The sequence below is a fragment of the Anomalospiza imberbis genome, chromosome 19 (genome assembly GCF_031753505.1).
Source record: "Anomalospiza imberbis isolate Cuckoo-Finch-1a 21T00152 chromosome 19, ASM3175350v1, whole genome shotgun sequence".
Lineage (NCBI taxonomy): Eukaryota > Metazoa > Chordata > Aves > Passeriformes > Viduidae > Anomalospiza > Anomalospiza imberbis.
The window spans coordinates 10,195,579-10,219,308 of NC_089699.1; the positions used below are offsets into that span (position 1 = coordinate 10,195,579).

The window sequence follows — 23,730 nt, forward strand, 5'->3', positions numbered from 1 at the left end:
TCTGAGTTGAGGACCAGCAGATGGGTCCCTCTTTATTTTAGAGGGAAAAAATTCCAGCCAGCCAGGTGAGAGGAGAGCTGAGGGTTCTCTTGCCATTTATCAAGGATTGCACTGAAATGACATTTTTTACTTTTAATAAGTAAAAGTTAAGTAAGAAAATAATTTTGTTAAACTCATTCTGCTTGCTTTAACAAGCAATAAAAATTATAAATAATTAAAGAGCCAAATAAGCCATGTGCTGCTGGGTTATTAATGCAGGCCCAGGGCACATTGTAAGTCGTGATCTTGAAGGCAAATTGACTTTAATCAAGGGGCCTACATTAATTACTTAGTCATTCTAGCCATTTTCCTTTCTATGATAGTATCTTTTTTGTTGTTGTTGTTGAATTTTGCTTCACATGAGCAAACTCTTCTATTGTGGGGACAAAAAAAAAAAAAACCTCTAAATTAAAGTCTGCACTATAGATTTTCATTTAATTAAATGTACTGAGGTTGAGGCTGTTGCAATCCCCAGCCACAGCACATGGCTTTTCAGCCTCAGTACACAGAATTTCAGGTTTCTGGAGCCTCCCAGTCCATTTGGACAGTTCTCATGTCCATTCCATGATGGATGAAATGTGGTAGAGGATTTCTGCCTGAACTTGTATAAGCCAAGGAGAGAGGAGCCAGGTTGTCTTTAAATTTGTACCGGAAGGTTTCATATTAGTCTCTTTACTGTTGCTTCTCAGTCTTGGTCCTCCCTGAAGGCTCCAGAGCAGCTGGAATGGAGCCTTAGAGGGTCAGTGGAAGTCTGGTGTAAAATACAAACCTCATTTAAGCTCAGTGTTGAAAGTTCGAATTACAAAGGCCTTGGCTTGTCCTTGCACTGAGCCCTGAATTCCCTCCAGGCTGAAAAATCCAGACTCTGTTAAACCAAAACACTGCCTTAGCCACAGGGGAATGTGCTCCTTCAAGCCTTGCATGAAAGACACATACCTTGATTTTTATGTTTTGAGGTAGCAATAAAGCATCACCTCTGACCAGCTGGGCTCTCACCAATATTTGTGACTGGGCACAAGTGAGGTGGGTGTGTAACAAACACGTGGCTCCTGTGGAACATTATTCCTCCTTGCTGTGGGATGTGAGGCTCCCTGTTCATTTTGATAGCTTGGATAGAGATCTTTGAAAAATCAGATTGGCAGTGTATTGATTTCATATTTTTATAACCATCAGATATTTTGTTTATAGTGCGGGCCAATGGCCACTGGTTTTCTGAGATACATATATAAATAAATAAATATATATATATATAGGTATATATGTATGTATGCATCTAAGTGATGCAGCACAGATAGTGATCTTCCTTGTAAACTCTCAGGTCACTGCTCTTATTTAATATATTATTCTGACCCACCTGAAGAGCATGACAGCGAACTGGACAGATTAGCTTTCAGTGTGGCAGCCTGATACAGCCTTAATTAATTTGAAAAGAGAAGAAAAGAAGCATGTGAAACTACTTCAAACTCATTAAAACTCAACTCCCAGCACAGCAACCAGGCTAGAAATAGTGGCTTCAGCTTTTAAAGGAGAAGCTGGGACATTTCCCCCATTTCCTTTAGTCACTAAACTGTGCTGTCATTGTGGCTTGAAGGCACCAGTGGTGTTTCTCTTCTCCATGCAGTGTTGGCAAGAGATGGTTTCTACCCAAAAAGATGCTGCTGCTTTGCTTCTTTTTTTTTTTTTTTTTCTTGTAATATTGTCCCATTGCTCACAAATCTCACAGCTAGATTTTTTTTTTAAGTCAGTTTAATTACATTTGAGAAACTGAAGGGAAGCTAAGGGGAATGACTTTCAGGAAAGCATGTTTAGTTGAGCTCAATATTCATAACTGAGGTCTCAGTAGGTGCAGAGGAACATCTGGCCACTTCATTAGGTGCTTAGCCAAGAATTTAGCTCCTTTGAACATCTAGCTCTAAATTCACATAACATGCTAGTCTTCATAATTTTTTTTAAACTCACAAGGCAATTTTGTGAGACTTTCCTCTTCCTCCTCTCTCTCTCATAGCTGTCCTTTGCATTCAGAGGCCAAGTTTTATTGTACATAAGACTAGGTGGGGAGGTGTTGGCACTAGGGGAATGTTGCCTGTCTGAAACAGGTATTACTGCTGAAACCTATTACTGCTGTCAGGAGCTTGGAATAAGCAAGGCCTGGAGTGCAGCTAAAGAGTCTCTTAAAGAAAGGTTAAAAGGCAAAGCATTTAGAGTTGTAGCAAAAACAAGAATAAAATTCCTTCTGCCCTGTGAACTCACCCATGGAGCTGTGATGCAGTACAGAGAAGAACCTTTCCTTCCTCCCTGCAAGCACTAGGATTGTTTCACTCTAGCTGGCACCAGAAAATTTGGGAAGAACAGAAACTGTGGAAGACTCTATGAGTTAAAATGGGAGTCTAGTTCAAAATTAGTAGGAGTCAGGATCTTACCAGCTGCATCTGAGGGCAGATCAAAGATAGCGCAGAGGAGAAAAATAATTTCTCTGTCACAAAGATGGACTGAAACTCAGTGAAGCAGCTCAGAGAGAACTAGAGCAGTGGATAATTATCCTGGAGCAAAGATCTAAATGTAGGAATGATGAGAAAAGTTTCCATGGACTGTGATACCAATAAAGATTTAAAGTATTTAAGCAATATGTGATGACAGGCAGTGCATATCCAGAGAAATAATGCATGCCTCTGGTAATGCTGTAAAGTGTCTTGACAGCAGGTTCACACTTTAGATTCCTCCAAGTCTTACACCTTTATCTATCAATCTCAAGTGATTTTAATCATTCAAAAAAAAAAAAAAAAAAAAAAAAACACTGCCCAGAGTGTCCTGCGAAGGAGCTTGAGACAAGTGATTGGAATGGAGAATCTGCCATTCTGCCTCCTGTGTCCTGCTTCTGTTGCCAGCCTAAAATGTACTTTACCTTTACACATAAAAAGTTTATTTATTGGGGTGCACCTGTTAGACTATTCCAACCAGCCAGGAGAAAATGCCTGTACAGTTTTGTTTCAGCCTGCATAAGAGCAGAATGTACGACATGGTTTCCATAGGCCAAGAATGTATTTGAATGCTAGAGCTGCACCACAGTTTCCAAGGGCAAAATCAAGGAGGAGAAAAGCAGATATTATTTTGGGAGTATCAGGTTAAGTAAAATGAGATTCTTTAAGGGAAAGTGTTTTGAAGATAATTTATCCAAGAGATAGAACATGGAAGTCCACCTCGAAATGAAGAAGAAATGTATTTAGAATCTAAGTTTCTTCTGCAGAAGGGAGTTAACTCAGCCTGTGCCTGATCCATGGCCCCGGCTGCTCTACCAGCAGCACTGACACACGCAGACTAACAAGAGAGTGTCCATCTCTCATTACAATTCCTTAGGAACAGGAACCTGCCTGGGCTCTGAGCTTTCTTTGAAGGCCTATAAACCTGAACTTCTTTCCCCCTACATCCTGAAATCTTACCCTGTGCTGCTGCTTCCAGACATCTCCCAGGTAGCCACACTGCAATTTGAAAAGCCTCCTCTCAGTGCTGTGCTGGTTTAATTGCTAAATGAAGACAAGCACCTGACAAAACTGTTAGCACCCTGACTCGTACCAGATGCACAGATGCTTATTCATTCAGAAGAGACAGGATTTGTAATTAGCTGTGGGTTTGACTGTGTGGGCTGTTCAAGCAAGCGTCTGTCTCAGAATGGCTTTGCATAAAAATCAAACCCTGCTCTTAACTGCTGAAAATCTTTGATGCAGCCCAGGGAATTTACCCAGGCTTCTGATGGATATTTTGTCAGCTGGGCCTGATTTTGCTTGACTCCTGTTCTGTGGCTGATTTGTGGCTGATTTTGCTTGACTCCTGATCTGTTTCTGTTGGTCCACGTGAGCAAAGAGGGCTCTTTGGTATGTACAGCCAGTGACCTGGACACGTATAAAAATAATTTTTTGCATGTGGATGGTTGCAAATCATACACCGAACCACAGTCAGGACCCTGCACTTTGAACTTGATACTGGTGTTAAGCAGAGTGATGCTCAGACCAGGATTTAGGCAGATATTAAGCAAAGTGTAAAGGGTGGGGCTTAGCTGAATATTAATTTGCAGTCTTTGCATGCAAAGTGCAGTATTCTGGAAAAATCTTGCATGATTTCCTGAGTTTGATCTTTTCCATGCAATAACACTTAAAAGATAGCAATGAATCATTCTTTTTAGACTTTGTCTTTAGCAGGGGAAAAAATGTTAGATCTGCATTTAAAGAAAAAGAAAACTCATAAGATATGGCTCCCTTAGAGTTCCCTCCACTTTACTGGAGTTGTCACAGCCTAGTGAACACTTAATAATAGACAAATTGGTAAGTGAATTGGATAGATAGAAGTACTCTTATTGACATCCAAAAAAGCTTTAAAAAGCCTCCCTACTTTAAGCTGTAATAAAAACATCAATGGAGATACACAGGCACTGCAAAATGTATCTAAAATAGGGTAGACTGGTCCACCTCCCTTTTCTGAGTTTCCCAGGAACCTTTATCTTCACATGAATATTTTACAGCTGTTTTGACAGACAGTGCATAAACATACAGAATAAATACAGCCATCAGCTAAAGAGTATCTCTAGACATTGTCATTTTCATTTAAGCTTGCTGATGATATACAAAATAATCACAGAAATATATTTAGTGCAAGTAATGTTTGTTGCTACGGTATATTAAAAGATTAAAAGCATAAATTCCCTCATGTGGGGAAAAGACTGTAATATGCAAATACTTCAGACAAGTGGGAAAAGCTGTCACTCTGCATGCTAGTGAAAACACTTCACCAGAAAAGTATTGTCTTCAGATGCCTGATTGCACACACAGAGGGAGCTCCAGGTGCTGTGCCATCTCTAGAACTCAGTCCTAGATGGTTTGTGCTCATTGCCACCTTCCAAATGTTACTGCAAGACTTCATTTTATTAATTACTTCTTGTTTTATCAAGAATGCTGAGAAATTCTTACTTGTTAATTGTTACTTCTTAATTGCTAACCTGTTACTAGTAGAACAGTGCAGACTACTACAGAAGATTCTGACACTTCCAATTTATATCTCAGGTATAAACAATTACTCCCTAAAAATGTATGGATGTATTTAATGTTAAAAGGATTTTCTATAACGTTGGGACCTTGAGGAGCACAGTCACAGCAGCAAAGGGCAGAGCAGAAAACAGCTAGTATGTATTTTTCATCTTTTTGATTGTAAGGAAGCAAAGTGTTTTGAGAAGGCTTCCATAACAAAGTAAGAAAAGGTGCATGGGATCCAAGGACCCCACATTTGTTCTGACCAGATAGAGTTGTTTTAAATGTTGGCACATAAGAGCATGAATTAGTTTATAACACTCAGGAGATCTGGAGGTATTGTTCTGTCTCCAAAACATTATTAACATTACTTTATTATAAGAAGTCTGGCTACATTTTCCCAGTTACAACAAATGTCTGCTACAAAAAAGGCCAAGTATATTCATACTTCATATGCTCTAAATGGTTGAGAAATTTCATATAAATTGCACTAAATAATTTGTTAATGCCCTACGAGCTTATTCTATAACATTTACCCCAACAATGCAAGGACAACATGGATTAAGTCTCCATATGAGCAAATGCACCTGAATAGGAGAGGGGAAAAATCTAGAGCTGCTTGCATGCCACTAAAAACATAAATCAGGCTCTCATGAATAATTTAAGATGACAAATCACCCTGACTTTTAGCTGGCTATGGGCACACAGAGATATTCCTGTGCATTACAGGAGGTGCAGGCAGTTCTGTGACTGATTTTCCTCTATGTGTCCTTCCCTGTGGTTTATCTTATTCCTTCTTGAGGGAAGTTGCTCTTCCCCATTTCCATGTGCCGATGAGGATAGAAATAGTCTGAAGCAGGGGTACAGAGCAGGTCACAGATTCCTGTGAATCTCTTCTGCACCTGGAACAACTCTTAAAAAGGAGTGTGAGCTCAGGAAGCAATTGCTTTTAAAAACCATCTCCACCCTGAATGGAAAAGATTTTTATTTCCATACTTTTAATGGTTATCCTGTGCTATTTATAAGAACTTGTTTTGCAATCCCAGTATTTTATTAGCCATAATTACACCAAAATGAGCATCATTGCCTTTTATGTGGGCTATATAATACACACATACAGCAGAACATACTGAACTACTTCTGCAGTGAAGCTGTACCGGGGGGCAGCTGATGTGGTGTTTGGAAATTGGAGATCACATAACTGGGATTTTGTTCCCCTTCATCTCATTTCCAGCACAATGGCCTGGATTTTCAGTATATCCACTAATGTTCCTACCAGACAAAACATGATGAATAAGAGATCCAGTGGTGGTTTTTAAATTGCCATATAGTATTCATTATTCATTTAAAGAAAAAATTGTAATCTTCCCATTTAGTTTTGGTAGAGGATCCTGTGGTTGTGGCTTACTTTTATTTTTCAGAATATTTCATGTTTTATATTCTTATAAATTCTTCTTTATATATATTCTTATATATTCTCCTTTATATTCTTATAAAGCACTTAAGCTCCATGCTTATGATGAAAATGCCTGTATATAAGACATGTATTTTTTAACATAAAGGTCTTTAGGTGAGAAAATACCTTTGAGATCAAGTCAAATTATTTACCCAGCACTGCCAGATCCACCACTAAACCATGCCCTTGAATCCCACATCTACACATCTTTTAAATAGCTCCAGAGTTGGTCACTCCACAAAGCTTGCTAAAGCCAAAGAACATTTCTTGCCCGTAAAACGAATAAGTAATATTATTTAAAGTTCACATATGGCTTTGGAAGTCTTAGCAGTACATTGAGAGGAGAGCAGGGTGTTTGTGTATCCATTTCATCAGCTCTGCCACACAACCTGCTCCAGCCTCAGGGCCACCTCCTGTGCTCCTCCCAGCCTTGACCTTCCTAATATCTGCTCCTTGGAGCTAAGAAGGAGAAGGTGATTGCTGCAGCAACATTTCACCTTTAACTCCATATTTGCATTTTTACAACAGAAAAATGTCATTGATTTGCACTCATTAAATAAAAAGGGTTGAAGCCCAGTAAAGGTTTGGGAGGAAAAATAAATTAAGTAGTTATAGAAGAATGAAGGTCAAGTGAGGAAGGATGGACAAGTAGATTTGGTTTCTATTATTATTATTATTATTATTATTATTATTATTATTATTAATGTAGGACAGTCTTGGAAGTGTTCTGTGTGCATTGATCTGGCAGTCTCAGAACATCTTCTTTCCCTGGAACACCTGGCTGTGGCGAGGAAGAGCCCAGAGCACTACCCAGCCCTTTTGTCTGATTTGCTCTAACAGTTTCTAGAGATGCAGGTGAGAATTTTGCACTTATTTTGCACATATTCAGCAGACAGTTGACATAAAATCATCTTCTGAAATGTGATTTTTAGATCTTAAGCATCTTACTGTAATTACTGTACAAGCTTCTGACAGAAGGATTTAAAAAAATAATAGAACTACTGGATGCATTTGGGGGCACTAATATAATAGTATGAGGTTGATATTAAATGCACAAATATATTAGTAAACTGAAAGCTTTAATTCTTCAGTTGGATAGCACAATCTGTTATCCTAAATTAAATTTCCAAAGGAGTATTTTTTTCAGATATTGCAAACTTCATAGCTGACAGGGACACTATCTAATTAGCTATTTATATGCAAGGCATACCAGGGGATAATTAGAAACATGGATTATGCAAAGGCAATCAGACTGGCAGAGGGCAAAAGAAGCTAACATATTAAATCAAATTTGTATATATGCTTATATAGTTTATCATGTGTCATTTGGGCTGTATTACCTTAATGCTTCATTTAATATGTTGTTACACATATTACTGTAATCCTGTAATTTATAAATTAAACATGGGCTCTCCTAAAACCAGTATCTATTGGCCCAATGAGTCAGATTAGCCTGCAGAAAGAGGCTTAATTAAGGCACATATGTACCCTGCCCCTTGGGAGATGCCCTGCACATTTCTGTATTTGTCTCTGGTCACACAGGGGCTTTGTGGGTTCCTGCCTGTCTTCTCTCCTACTCAATATTTGCATTGCCAAAGAGATGGTGAAATGAGAGGGGTGGTTGTCTCTGGGCCAGGCAAAGAGAGGGGGAATGGGAAAACATTCTTTTCTTGAGTCAGGAAGAGGAGAAAAACAACATGTGTGAGTTCAAGCAGATGAGGACAGATGTGTGTTTGCTGTCTAAAGATACAGATACCTCCTATGACTAATGGGAGAGGGAGGTCCTAAACCAGCTGGATCTCTCTGTGCTGGTTTGGGATTTGTCCATTTTTTATCCTGGACTGTAACAGAAAGTTTAAAGGGCTCGTTCAGCCAGGTGGTGACCAAACAAAGGACAGGTCGAAAGTCTTCCACATCCGCAAATAGATAAGTTTTCCCCACTTTGTGGCCACCTCAGTCAAACAAATGTTTTAAACACAGTTTAAATAGGCCTACAACAAATTTGCATATACTGATGCAAATCAATAGAAGTTTTTCCAAACTTTTTAAAATTTGGCAAATTTTACTGTTTCATTTGGTGAGTCAACCACAGAACCAGGAACAGCTCCTGAAATCTAGATGATGCTCCTACTGCTGGGGTAAAACACTGTGTCTAATCTGCTTTTGCTGCATTTATTAAACATTCAGAAGTTGTCTCTCCAGTTTATGGTGAAAGGAGGGTCAATTCTTTTAAGGTCTAATTGTAGGAAAATCATGTAACAAAAGCAAAGGACAGCAAGAGATAAAAGTAATTATGTCTACAGCACACATGAGAGTAGTGATTTTTTATCTGGGAGGAAAGAAGAATCTGTATTGTTCTTTGTCCTGAATGACTCTTAAGGTAAACAATGAAATAAAATGCATTTTAGGTTGATTCAGTCAATTTCTTCAGAGGAATTCCTGCTGTTTCCTTTCATTTTTTTCTGATAATTTGGGACTAAGCACTTAGGGATCATTAGTACTGGGTCTTTGGTAGCTGCCAGCAGATTTTTTTCTCAGAAAGAGCTGATGTGATCATGGAGGAGTGTAGAAATGGCTGACATTGAAATTGCATTTGAAGAACTCAAATAAAATATCTTCCTCCTTACATCTGAATGGTTCTAATCTATAGTGACTGCTGACTCTATGCAGATATATGTGAATCTGGGTGAGGGACAGCAGAGGTTTCCCTTTACAACTTGAAATTCCTCTGATAGTGCTCATCCTCCAGCAGATTTCTCATGGGAATTGATGGCATGCTGCTTCTGACACAGTGAGCTTCCAAATCACCACAAACTCTCCTTTTATTCATGCTCTAGTCCTAACTTAAATAATATTACTGGAATATGAATGTTGGCATAGCTGAATACAGAATTTACCTCCTGGACTTTAGTATGCTTTTAATATTTATTCTTTGGTCTGTTCTAGAAGAATATTTGTCATCCTAACTGGATTTCTGGATGGGTATCAATGGATCATTAGTTTTAATTATAATATATCAATGTCATGCTGGTACAATTTCTATCTACTGAAATTAATGTCAGTGATATGCTGTGCTGCCATCACTAAATTCTTCATGATAACTATAAATACCAAAACCTGTTTTCTTTATGTTATTCACAGACTGATTTATCCAGTACCGTCCAATCAAACAGGCACCATTTTAAAAGTGATTTCATGTTAATGGTGGATGAGGTGCAGCTGTACCGGCCCATCCAGCTCTGAGATGGGAACGCCTGACATGGCAAGTAATATATAGATGATGTGTTGTGGATAAAGGACTGGGAATCAGGAAATTGAGTTTTGTTCCTGATGCTGCTACTGCATTGTAGATTATCTTTTTCAAAATCAATTGCATCTCAGCATCTTTATTTGTCAAGTTGCTTTCTTTGTGAACTGGCTTGATATAAGCAAGAAAGCTGCTTTATAATAAATATTTTTTGTTGTTAATAATAGTGTGTTTCCTGTCAAGCTTGTTTGACTATATCAGGCCTAGGGACATCAGTAACTTCTGAGGAAAAGCCATAGACATGGAGCTGCCTGAATGTCTGTAGTGATTGCCTTCAGCTTAGACATGCTGAAATTAAACTATCCCAACCAATTTCCCTTCTGCACATGACAGCACCAGCAAATGTCAAAACAAATAGGTTTTGTTGGTAGCCACTGACAGACAAATCAAAACTGATTAAGCATACAATAAGTCATTTATATTACTGCCTCAGACATGGGCCACATTTATTTGATTGCATAATAATATCAAGGTTAATAGTTTGCATGAAAGGAAATTAACCAGTATTTTACTGTTTTAAGAAAGTGTTTCTGAATCCATTCAGTGCCCACCTGCAGCACCATTTGCAGTGACACCAGAGTCTAACCCTTGTGCAACAGCAAAATTCCAAGTTTTCTTTTTGCAGGTAAAGAAAATGGTTATTTTGAAACCTGATTTTCCATATAGTCCCATGGCATCTAGTCTAAACACAGATTCTTTTTAATTGATGATTTACTTGCTTTTGAATTTTCTTGCTCACAGTTTTGGGTTTTTTTCTCCTGAAGACTAATTAATTTTAATATGCACTGTAAGAGCAGTTTTATGTCCTCCATTAATGAAATATTCACTTGGATAGCTCAGAATATTCAAATCACTTTGGCAGCTACAATATGGAACAAGGTATAATTGTAGTCATGTTTATTTCCTGAGTCTTCTTGGGAGAAGTTTGCGGCCTTCCTTTGCTGAGAAATGCTCTCAATATATATTTTTTTTTTGTCTTCTTTGCAGTACATGAAGTTATTGGAAACATCTCCAGCTTTGCCTTTCAAATTTTCACAAAAGATTCAGGCACAGTGACTCTGAAAAATGCTGATGTACAAAGAGTCTGTGACTGAGCTTGCTCCTTGTCCCACTGCATGAGAAACCCCATCCCTGCTCCTGGTCCAGGACTGGTTCCAAGTCTGCTGATACTGGAAATGTGACTGGTTCCAACTCTGCTGATACTGGAAATGTGTCTTGTTCTAACCTGGTGTTGCTTGGGACCAGCATTTGTCTGGCAATGCTGTTAGTACAGACCAAGCCAGGAAAACCAGGTAAGAACCATGACACTCATTCCTGTTATATGCTCTATTCCTTCACTTCTATCTACAAAATATCCTCTCTATTCCATCACATTCATCATGTGTAGATGTACTTTGTTTGATCAATAATGTAGTACTTCAGACACCTGATTATTGAGAGCAAGGAGAGTTGGCATTTCTTGTTGGCAAATGGAATTTCCTGCTGTTTTCTTTCTCTTCTGCTTGTGTGAAATATTACAGCTTCATAGATGGTAAATTAAATGTGAAACATAATTTGGCATCTAAAGCATGAAGTCTATTTCTGTCCTAAGAGCAAACCTTTGTGAGCTGGCTGTATGGAGAGCTATACAGGATGATAAATCACATTTTAGTGTGTCACCACTAATGGTTCAGCAGAACTTCTTTATGAAAGTTTAGGATTTTTATAAGTGCTTTAAAAAGAAACATCTTTTTATACAGCTAGTCAAGTTGAGCCCAGGAACATCTTTAATTAGCTACTCTTTTTTTTTTTTTTTTTTTCCTTTTTGTATGTTTTCATGTAGCCATGTAAACATGCATCTAGTTTAGGTGACCGAAGTGTGAAGTGCTTGGTTGCTAAGGTTTTTGATCACAACACTACCATGGGAAAAACCCACAACTCCTTCTTAAAAACAGAGCACAAACAAGGTACAACAGGAGAGTGATAACTTGTATAAGAAAACCCTACAATTTTCTACCTGAATCTGACTGTATAGGAAGAATAAAGCCTAACCAGAGTGGATTTTCGACATCACAAAGTGCATTTCAACTTTCTGCTGCCATGGCTTCCATAGAGCTGTTAGTGATGCAACTTCAGGCATTGCCTCACATCCTTGTGCACACATGCAAAGGAACACCTTAAAATGCCAAAAATAATGGTTATTAAGTTGTTGAGGGAAAAAAAACCCACAACACCTAAACCAGAAACCATGGTGTCATAACAACACCTATAAAACATAAATAATATTCACAATGAAAGAGGTGTCCTTCTTGAGGAACATATAATTGACACACAGGTGGACTTGATGATCCTAAATTTCTTTTTTGGTCTAAGTGATTCTATGATTCTGTGTCTTAATGGTTGAAAATCAAGCACATGGTCACCTGGTGATTAACTCACCCACAAATACTTTTGCTGTAACAGCAAAAGAAGTCCTTAAAATGGTGTCTGCCCATGCAGGAAAATGTCAGTTGAATCAAGAAGATTTCAAATTGCCAAAAACTACACAGCCAACCACAGCCATTGTGTCTGGGTGGACTTGAGCCACAGAGGACTCAATAGCGTGCAGAAATCCTGAGCTATCTAATCAGTGGCAGAAATTATTTTTCTTTAGCCAGTGTTTATTTTGTCATTATTTCCTCAGCCTCCTTAAGTACATGTCAGCATTGACCATTAGAGAGATAAAAGAGCCTGAGTAGATCAGTATCAGGCTGGAATGCTGTTTCAGTCTTTCAAAAGAGTGAGATTAAACCTCTCTGCTGGCTCATTCATGTGGTAAATATGATGAAGAAGGAAAGCAGAAAGTTTTATATAAAATTGATAGTATTTCCAGAACAGAATAACATGGGAGTTACTGCATTGGATCGGTGCAGTGTCTATGTAGCCCATATCTGTCACAGAAAGGGTTTGTACCACAGGCTTCACAGGCAAACACAAACAAAAGGCAATTACAGTCTAAGGAACTCTAGGGGGAAAGCTTTTCCCATCTTCAAAGACAGGAAAAAAAATCTATAAACTTTCCCTGCAGCACAGGAGTTTACATGCCCTCTAAAGCATTTAAGGGCTAAAGTTTTTGGTTTGAATTTATTATCACAACACTAGATATTACTGATATTCTTGTAAATGCCTAATCTCTGTCACTCCTCAATCACTTTTGGACTCACAGATCCACTGAGTCAAGAAATTCTCTGTCTTGACTGTTCATTTTTTGCCATCAGTTTAAGAATGACACTTGGTGCTGCTGGAAAGAAGAATGTGAGCTCATCAGCTTTGTTCCTGCTCTGGAAAATGGGATCAGTAGCTCAGTCACTGCAATAGTGTTCCTCAGAATATCCATATCCTCCATGCATCTCCCACATTGATTCCTAGGCTGTGGATGCACCCAGAGGCAGAGGGAAGCAAAGTGTCACTCCTGAATTTACACCTGGCTAAGTGGCAGTACAAGGGATGCTGCCTTGCTCACACGGACCAATAACCTGCCCATCAGACCCAAGTGATGAACATGGCAAAAAACACAGCTTGACCAGTTGTGTGCAGTAATAACGGACTGCTTTGTGGTTCTTTAATCTCTTTTATACTGTATATGAAATTAACAGGAGGAGGAAAAGCAGTGAATATGATGCTGATAGAATGCTAATAGTCAATGTGTATCACACCAAACAAATGTGACTAGGGAGAGTCAAGGGAGTATCTTTTTTTATTCGTGTTCTTCCTAGCTGCCAAAACGTGATTGTTATACTGAATTGCAGACTGATATTTCCTGGCAATATATATACATAAAAGGAAGTTAAAACAAAAATTTTTGCCAGGAAAATTCTCAGTGCCCAAGACTGTGTTCACATTAATTTTATTTCTTTCTCTTGTGACTTAATGGGTTACTCCAGCCTTGCTCATAGCAATTGATTGGTGACTCCTCCCTTTTGCAGGGATGGAATATAAGAAGCTGTGTAAAATGGAAGAAGCTTTTGGAGTGTCAAACAGGCATGAAAGAAAAATCTAGTCTGTGATTTGAAGACTGCTGCAGGTGTTTAACAATCTGTATCTCTCCAAGAAGTGAAGGTTGCTAAGTGACCAGTACTACTTATCCAATACTGAATCAACCAAACTGTTTATTCCTGCCTCTTTCTGTTGCTGAGACCAGTTGGGTCCCAAATATGCTCTGTGAGTCATGATGCACTCGAGTGCAGCCAAAACTGTGCTTGGCACACCACTCCAGCCAATAGTTCCCCCATAGATTTTCTTGGAGGTTGCTGTGAAATTCATGGCAAGCATAGCTGGCTCTCATTATGCTAAACAGCCCTTCCACAAACACCTGAAGGCAGCAAATAGCTGAGTATGGGATGTCAGTGAGGGAGCTGTGTTCTGTGTTTCCCTCTGGGAAGTGATGATGTGCTGTTGCTAACCAGCAAAGGCTGTTTTGTAAAGGAATATTGATAAAGGTCTGACCTATTCACCATCAACTCCATCCATATTATAAATGCTAAGGAATAGAACAGCAATAAGAACTTTATATCTGTGTTCCCAATGTCACAGTGTGCATTACAGGAGTGCTTTGCATTGGCAGTCGAGTGCAGTACACAAATGAAGAAGAAATGAGCATCTGACTCTGCTCCAAGCTGTGCCATGGACAAACGACCGTAAGCTCTGCCTGGGGAGTATGAATGTAACAAACCTGCCTTGCCAGAGCGACTTGAGAAACTGTGTAAAACAGTAGAGCATTAATGGCCCTACCTGGTAACATCAAACATGGGTTTGTTTTATAAAACTAATAATAATCGTGTGCCTATATTTTCCTGAGGTGATAAAATGTACCTTTTCCATCAAGTGACTGTAAAAGCTGATGTAATGGAGTTCAGCATTTCTTCTCTTTCTGTATAGTTTTGAGTGAGGATTTTTTCTCACTTTGCAGTGCATTGGGGGAATTGTCTTTAAACTGCAGGTGCAGATATTCACAGTGCAAATGAGGTTCTCAGTAATTCAGAGAGGGTATAGGTGTGCTGTATGGGAAAGATAGTGTGTAGCAGTGGGTTTTGGGAAAGAATTGGGGCTGGGATGAGCTGGGCATTCTGGAGAACATGGAGCTGAAGGCAGCCCCAAGAACAAGTTACATCCTCATGCAAGGAATGCTGATTTCCATTCTTTAAGTTGGAATCATACAATATACATTCTTAGCCTGTGTGCAACCTGTTATGAGGCTATTTGGTGATTGCACTTGTCAGTTATTCTAACCTGTCATTTATGAGTCTTCTAGGTCCATTTCCACCCTGGTTTGGTGAGCCCCCTGTGGGGTTATGCTCAAGTGCTTTAAGTGAAGAGTTTCTCATAAGAAACTCCTGAATTCTCTTGAAGCTGTGGCCTCTGTCCTTGATTTTGGCCAATTGCTTCTATGCATGTTCTTTTCCCTTAATATTTTTTTAGTCTCCTTTTTATTATTTAGCAGACTACTTAGCATTCATATGAGGTGCCTGTAAAGAATCTGGCTGATGTGGGAGTATCTTCTAATAAAATATATTAGACACGGAGGACTCTGATAAGTGTGCAAAACAAGAGTGATAGACTTACAATCTCTAATTATGAAAAACAGTAGAAGGTAAATTATAGGAGCAACTGTATCTCAGACCCCAAATGGTGACTTGAGCCGTGTGTAGAGATTTTCTATGTATTTTGAAGATTGAACCCCCACAGTGGCCGTCTGTAACTTTCACCACAGCAGAGGGGGCTTCACCCCCTCTCCAGCATTAAAATAACATTTTCCCCTCAGGTTCATACCCTACAGAAGGTACCAGAGTGGGCAGCACGTGGTTGAGAGTGCAACACGCTGAGCCCTGAGAGCAAAGCATGAGGCAGCCTCCTCACCCTTCAGTTCAGGAGCAAATAGGCCAACACCTCCTCCAAATGCACATTATAAACCTAATTAGTGCTACATATAAAATTGATTTGCATACCTTAAGGAAGAAAAACTCCCTCAGAGAAATGCTAGAATTACTGGCTTTGGAAAAATAAAAGATTGTTCTCTAAAGCAAATCTCATATTTTCTGCTGCAATTAGCTGTGGTGTTTTAAATTGTTTATCCCAAGCCTTTAAATGTCTTTTAAAGCATCAAGTGGCTGACTCTGTACTTGGCATCAAAATACAGCTTGCTTCAATCAAAAGAGTTTTAAGATTCTGTTTAGATCCACCAAGTTGTTCTGATGAAGCAAATCTTTAGGCTGATGTTATGTCAAGATAAACTGACAAAAACCAAACCAATACACTTATTTTTATATTCCTCCATTTTATAAACCATACAAGGACAGAAAATCTGTTGTTTTGTATGTCTGTGAAGAATCAAACACCTTTTCATGATTCATAAATAATCAATAGGAGGAGTACTTGTTAAAGCTGCATTTGCAAGCAGAAATCCTTGGCATTCACATAATAACTTGCATGATTAAGTACTTTAGAGATTTTAATTAGAGTTTATTCGAATCAGTAAAGAAGTATTGAGAGAGATCTGTTTAACAATCCACAGTGAATAATATTAAAATTGTACATACCAGTATTTCAAATTGCATTTGTAGGAATTATATCCATGATCCATGGCTATTAATAGTCTTTACTGGACTGAACAGTGTTCTGCGTTCCAATTCTATGTTATTAAAACCTGTCACTGAAAATAAGTGTTTCTAGGAGTTTGTTTTATGCTCAAAGAGCTATGGAATGTTTAACATATGTTGGAATAAGTAATTTGTAATCCAACAGGCATTCAGTGTTTTAAAGCAAATGTGTGGCAGAAATATGTCTAATCTAATTACAAGGAACTCAGAATTCAGCAGAAGAACTGCAGATTCAAGCAGTAGCTCTGGAAAGATGTGCAGTAAATTGCTTGAGATTTATTTTTCCTTCTAAACTTTTGGGTGTGGCTGAAGTCTGTGTGTTTGACAGCCTAGGACAGCAGGGTCATACTCTCTGGCAAGCACTCCGGGGAGCTATTGTCATATAAATATGCTATTTAGAGGTATGACTTGATTCAAATGGTTTCAATATTAAATTCTTTCCTGAATGTAGGGCTCCTTTTAAACCTTTATTCAAACCTCACAACTGAAATTGCTGCACAGCAAGTGTGCCTCAAAATTCCCAGTAGCAAGTTCTTCTAAAGCATAATGGACTTTCAATAAGGTGTTGTGATTTCACAGGGATAATGATCATTTAGCCCTTTGTATGGTACACAAAAACTGTTTAATTTAGAAATTAGCATGTCTGTGTGTATTTCTGTACGTGTGTGTATAACAATCCTTTAAATATCGATGAACACACAGTCTATTAAATGTTCGTGTTGAACCCTGCAAAATAATAATCCTCATTCTAACACAATTTCATATACAACCATTGCTTTCCCCACATATCTATCACATTTAGTATGTAGTTTCTAGTTTGAGTTGAGTACTTGGGATCTGGAAATTCAGGCAAATAATTTCTATTGTTTCTCACCAATATGTCCGTGCATTGTTGCAAGAAATGTAGGCAGTTTTCTGGCAGGGAAGATCATTTTCTAGCTTTGCTAGAAAAAATTGTTGCTAGGTTATGTGACTGTTTATTCAGGGATCTCGCTGGAAGTTAATTTTATCAGATGATATCTGTGAGGAAGACTGAGTATTTCTCTTCAAAAAACCCAAACAAAAAGCACAAGTACCAAGCCCACCTGCATCACATCCATATTTATTTGTCACAGTGATGCTAAAGCCAGGAAGCAGCCAAAGCCTGAGCTATCCATCAGCTGGACACATCACGTATTTGTCATTAGTAGGAAAATGAGGATTGATGGCTATTGAGTACAGTTCAGAGTTATCACATCTTCCACTGCTCATATCTTTGTGAAAGGGAAGCACCAGTTTCTCCAGGCTGTTACACAGGTGACCATGACCATGGCCTGACTTTTGAAATGGCAGGGAAAGTAATAAGATATTGCTGCCACTGTTTGCATGTTTAGGAGGCATAACCTATCCTGCACAAAGGGAGGCAGAAAGCAAATTAGCTGAAATTAGATTGCTGTTATTCTGAGTGCCTTAGCACGTCTGGTTCTCTATGAACAGTGTTTATTTTTATATAACAAGCTTGCTGGGAAAAAAAATGCATTAAACATGACTTTTGTCCTTCTGCAAGCAGAGGCAGTGTCCAGAGCAGAGTCTGTGCAGCAACACTATTTGTAAAAGCCACTTGTGAAGTAGAGTTCTGTATCATGTGCTACCTTCTCTTTTCTCCTAGTTTTTCTTAATTCATCGAGGGAAAGTACAAGTATTTCTAAAACCATAATTACTTTACTATACATGACTATCTAAAATACATATTGTGGTGAGAATAAAGCTCAGTGGCTGGGGACTATCTAAGACCATAGGAACAGTAAACAAGCTCATCCAATATATTGTCAACAAGAGACAAATATTTATGGTGAAATGACTTTCAGGGTAGAAACTATTGGATCCTCTTTTTTTTATTTGTTCTATGTCAGAGGAATGATTTAAAGTGAATCTCAACTCACATTTCAAATAATAGATGACAGGAGCTCATCCATTTCAATATAATTCATTGTACTGCATATGTATGGGGGAGATTTCAAAAGAAAACCAGGGACTGTTATTTCCAAGTGAGCCACTACATTTTTAGATGTAGTATTTCGTCCTCACTTTCCTTCTATTAAGGTTATTGGTTTCCCTGAAGAGAAAACGGCATTTTTGTGTTGAATATTTCTCTTTATACCTTCTTTGTCTGGTGCCAGCTCAAGAGTAAGGGGTGCAGGGAATGGTTTACTATTCTGAATGTTTGACAGGTTAATTTTTTGTTTGTTTGTTTCTTTTTTTGCTCTTCTAAAGCATTAATTTCCTACTTTATTTGCCTAGTGTACAATTCACTTTCCTGAAGAATTATCAGATTTCTGATTTCTGTCCTTCCACATATCTGAAACACAGAACTTCAATTCTTTTCAATATCATAAACATGAAAAATTCAACTAATATAATTTATCTATTATAGATTTCAGGGCTGGGTGTGTGTGTGTGGTGGGGAATGTTCTTATTGATCTATTTGATTTGAATCCTCAGTAAAGATATTCCCTATTGAAAACATTTCTTTGTTTAAGAATCCCAGGTCAGAGAGTGAACATAGCTGAATGTTCCCAGGAAAACCAAGCTGAGGGTGCTGGGTGCTTTCACAGCCTGATACCCTGCTTGGGACTAGAGTGTGTAAGCTGAAACTTTTATTGGAGACACATGTCCAGAATGAAATCCCAGACATGGCAGTGGATGGGTGCCTCACTTGAAGTGAGCCAGGGGCCGTTCAGGGGAGCTGTCCTAGTTTTTAATGGATGAGGAACCCATCCATTCCTTCAGAGATGCTTCACCACAGTTTGGACATGGGCTATCAGGTCCCTAATGCATATGCTGCATGTAAACCAAGGCAGATGCTAGCAATAAATGTGTCAGAATTACTCAGGGAGCAAAATCAATCTTTTGTGGTTCCAGGCAGTTTTCCTACATGAACAGAATGTTTTACTTCTGTAGACAACTATGTATGACATGAATGACAGATATGCTTTCTCTTTGAAGGAAACAAAGTGCATAGTCAGTGTTTTACTTTCCAGTGAGCTGTAACATGGTGATCTTCAGCTGATGAAAGCAAAAAGGAATTATTTTTAAATTATGAGGGTCAAGGCGTTTTGGCACAGTAGAATTGAATGCTATTGCCATCATAAATTGCTTCACATTATTGTTGGCTGGAAAGGCTTTCATCAAGATATTCACAAAACCAAAAGACATCACAGTAAACAGCAACTTGGGACCTGGCAGTGAGTCAGTCTTGGGGCAGGAAGGGGATATTTGTGCCAAACCAGCTTAAGTGACAAGATTTTCTTTGTATCCATTTGTTTATCACCTGTTCTTTTTCTTAATTCCCCTTTCATTCAATTAATTTCCCTGCTCTTGGGAAAAGTCTAATGTAATAATGCCAACCTGTACAGAAAGGTTATGCATATTCATGAAAGCTCATGAATTATTGGCAAACTCAAGTTGACTCAACTTTGATCATGGCAAAAAGCAATTAAGTGTACTTGTCTTTTAAAAAGCTCAATCTCAGATGAAAATCCTGTCTTGATCACATGTAATTGGAAATAGATTTTGATGAAAAATGAGACATTGAAGGATATTAACTGAGGATTCCCCATGTCCTGTCTCTAGAATTTTATCCCTGATCATAAAAGTAATGTACTTTCCATGTCTAGAAATTCAAGAAGTTTTAAAGGAGTCTCTGGGGTTAATATTTAAATTCAGAAATCCCAGGGAGTTTGCAATGCATTCCATTTGTCTCATTCTAGTGAAAACGTCTTCTGCCTCTTTTTTGCCATTCTGAGGGAATTGACTCACTGTAGGGAACATTTCTATGACTGTCACAAAGTCTTCAAAATGTAATGACTAGCATGGGTAAAATTTTTTGACACAATAGTGTCCTGTCAGAAAATACAGATTAATCAAAATGTGTTTCTCAGGGATACAGGGACTTCTTAAAATAATAGGTGGGAAAATGTGTAAGTTGGTGTAAGATTCGACTTTGTCATTGTATTTCATCTCATTTCACTTGGACTCTTATACACTGTCCCTTGTTATTATCCTTTCAATGAAATGTTCCATGCTCCTGGGAATTTTTCACTGAGAATTTCTGCTCACCTGAAAATGGGGAAATTCATTGATCTGTTCAGATCTGACACACAGCAAAGTTTCTTTCTATTTCCTCTGGGATGGAAGTTCTAATTTCCAGTTGTGGTCTCTATTTCTAAGTCTGTTCTCCATTTTTGTGTGCTCAAACCTTATCCTGCTTCCAGAAACCCACCAACCAATGTAAGCCTGCTAAGACGCTGCAAAGATGTTCTGCAGAAATGAGGATTTTTGGCCTCACATAGGCCTTAAAAGATCCTATTTCTTGAGGTAAGTCCTCTATTTCAGCGATTCTTATATCAGACTCCTTAAATCAAAGTTGAGCTTAGAGGAAATGAGAGATTTTTTTTCCTAGTGCTGCTAGAGGAAGAATCTCTTATCCCCCTGTTCACTGAACATAATCCTTGGGCTGGTGAGCTCAGACACAGCTGCAGAGCAGGAGCAGCTCAGGGAGCAGGGGTTTGGCAGCTCTGGGGTGTGGGCTCCCTAAATTGCCACCTGAGATTTGGACATGCTGGGAGCCTCATCAGTCTGGCATGTTACTGGACTCCTACAGGATAAATTGTATTGTTCCCTCTGAAATAACAACAAAATCCGTTTGTAGCTTCTGCTCCAAGAACACTCCTTCAGGAGAATGTTCTGTTTAATCAGGTAAACCCACGCTCTGCTCTGTTTGCATTGGTAGGATAGAAGAAAGCAGAACAAAATGCATAGCAATTAGTAACTTCTCTGTGAAAACATGTACAGAAACCGTTTCAATTTTAGTACTGTGTGGCTTGCAAGCAAATCTGGGAGGCGTGGAAGAGCTTTACATAAGGCATGATCCCAACAGTTCATACAATTAGCAAAAATTAACATATATTACCATTATGCTGAATTTTTTCCTTGCTGCTTTTAACAGCCTGCATTCTGAAGAAAACTGAATTTTCTAATTGAGCATATAAATGTGGCATCATTTCATATTCATGTTATCTTGGTGTTTAACAGAAAGGTAATTTTAATTATGCAAGCTGGTATTAGTTAGCCTTTCGAGAGCCTTCCCTGAGTACCAAACCTCATTGTTTTTCCTGCTGCTATTTTCCTTGAAGGAAAACTCAAGGACTCCATGCCAAAGGACAGATTTTCTGCATTGATAATGCTGCATTTCTTCCATACAACACAAGTTACATTCCCACAGAATTGCTTTTATTTTAGATGAAGAGCACCACAAAATGAGAGCGTGCAAAACTGCCTTTTTCTTTTTCTTTCAAAAGAACATGGGCTGAGGCAGGTGAAAATCATTGGGCATTTGACAGCAGTGTCTGGGTGTGAAGAGGATGGGGCCAGGCTCTTTCCAGGGATGGCCAGCACCAGGATAAGGGGCAAAATGTAGTGAAAGCAAGAGCTAGTTATTCAGCTACAGTTACTTTTCAAAAAGAGATCTTAAACACTTCCTGAGTTGTTGTTACAGAAAATAACAACTTTCCTGAGAAACAGCTACTCAGGCAGTCCAGTGATAGATTTTCTTCTTCTTTACTGTCCTTACTGCTCATCCTTGTTGAGTGTTTGATCTTGTAAAAATTACAGTAAATGTTCTGATTGGGTTTGTTTGGGGTTTTTTTTTTTTTTGCCAGAGTATTGTGCTGGGTCTCTTTGTGCCTCACCATTTATGCTTTTAAGAGCATCCCACTGACAGGAGCTGTTTTCCCTCCATGGCACAAAGCTCTGTGAGTGTTGATGTGATTTCTGGTTTTGATTTCAAAGCTTCCAAAGATAGAAGGGCTTTTCCTGTGACAATGATCTCAAACTCTCTGACACCTAGAGGTACAAAACCATCCACCTGAGGAGCTCTGCATCTGGGTTATCTACAGGAGACTGCAGAGTTTGTACCCCTGGAAACTGTCTTTACAGAGGTTTTCTATTTCTGGTAGCCTCAAGAAGAGAAAACAGATAACCCACGGAAAAGTACCTGTGAGGACTGTGCAAAATTATGTACTAGTAGGGAAAAGCAAGAGAATCCCTTTCCAAAAAGAGGGGCAGAGGGGACAAAGAGGAAAGCAGAGGCTAGAGAGCACTGTAAATATCAGGGACATGTTAAATATCCAGTCTTGACAACAACAACCCCATTGGTTTCGCATCCGGTCCGTTCTGGAGCAGGAGGGATGAATCAAGAGGCCCCACAAAATGCTGAGCTCTCTTCTTTAGCAGAACTTTAGCAGTACATGGAACACTGACAGACCTATGAAACCTTGTTTAATGCCTGTTGAGCCTTGTTTTAACACGTGTGGCTGCAGTCAGTTTTTGACTTGTCTGGCACATGAAACCAAGTGAAACAGGAACATGAGCTGGGAATGAGAATGTAAATGTGATTTCGTGGCACTGTGATCGAGAAGACAGTATTTATTCACACAGGCTTGAGAGAAGAGGATGTCAGAGGAATGAAAACACAACCTCAGATCTGTTTGCATAGTTATTTTTCACCTCCATCAAACATTGGATTTCATATTTCATATGTCAAACCATGCCTCGTGATTACTGCAGATAGGCCATGTGCATGGAAAATCTATTCTGGTTTTTTGGGTTTTATTCACCCTTGTAAAAATAGAAAACCTCTGGTTTTGTTTTCCCCATAGAGATTATTACTAGATTTAAAAACTTTCTGTTTGAAATAATGCTCTCACAATTCATTATAGTGCTAAATATGTCACTTTTTTTTCAAATATACAATTTAAACATTCAGAAAGTAATGAAAAGTCAATTTAGACTATTATGGGATCCTTTAAAAATCTTTTTGAACACAAGCTCATGTTTACAATATTGCTTCACTTGATGTCAATTCTTGATTTCTTTTTTAATTTTGGACATTTTTCATGGCTTCTGAAACTCTTGACAGTCTAAACTCAATATCTTGGGTCAATAGTTAGTAGACATAAATATATTCTTAGTTGATGAATATTTGCATAGTGGGGATAATGTTAAATAGGCCTCCTCAGAATAAGCTGAGAGGAAAGAACAGCAGACTCAGGAGAGGAGGTGAGAACTGGTGTTGGTTTGAGCTTGATTGTGGAGCAGGTTTCCAGCACACAAAGTCCTGTGCTTTGTTAAGGGTGTGGCAGGAACCTTTTCTGCCATTAAAGTGATTAACTGGATCAGGACTGGGTGACATTTGCTTTGGCCACATTCTTCGTAAAGCGAATATTGGAGGAACCAAATCCCAGGGCTTGCTGGGCAGCT

The 23,730-nt window shown here is 38.7% G+C and overlaps 2 long non-coding RNA genes across 2 annotated transcripts; one reads left to right on the forward strand and one right to left on the reverse strand.

Annotated features, from left to right (window-relative positions):
- Positions 1-455: 455 nt before the first annotated feature.
- On the reverse strand, positions 456-3,581 carry LOC137485329 (uncharacterized). Its single transcript, XR_011005278.1, has 2 exons — positions 3,477-3,581; positions 456-790 (listed from the first exon to the last, which is right to left on the reverse strand). It is a non-coding gene; the product is annotated as an uncharacterized lncRNA (long non-coding RNA).
- Positions 3,582-9,227: 5,646 nt separating this feature from the next.
- Positions 9,228-14,571, forward strand: LOC137485239 (uncharacterized). Its single transcript, XR_011005234.1, has 3 exons — positions 9,228-9,776; positions 10,805-11,109; positions 13,762-14,571. It is a non-coding gene; the product is annotated as an uncharacterized lncRNA (long non-coding RNA).
- The last annotated feature ends 9,159 nt before the right edge of the window (positions 14,572-23,730 follow it).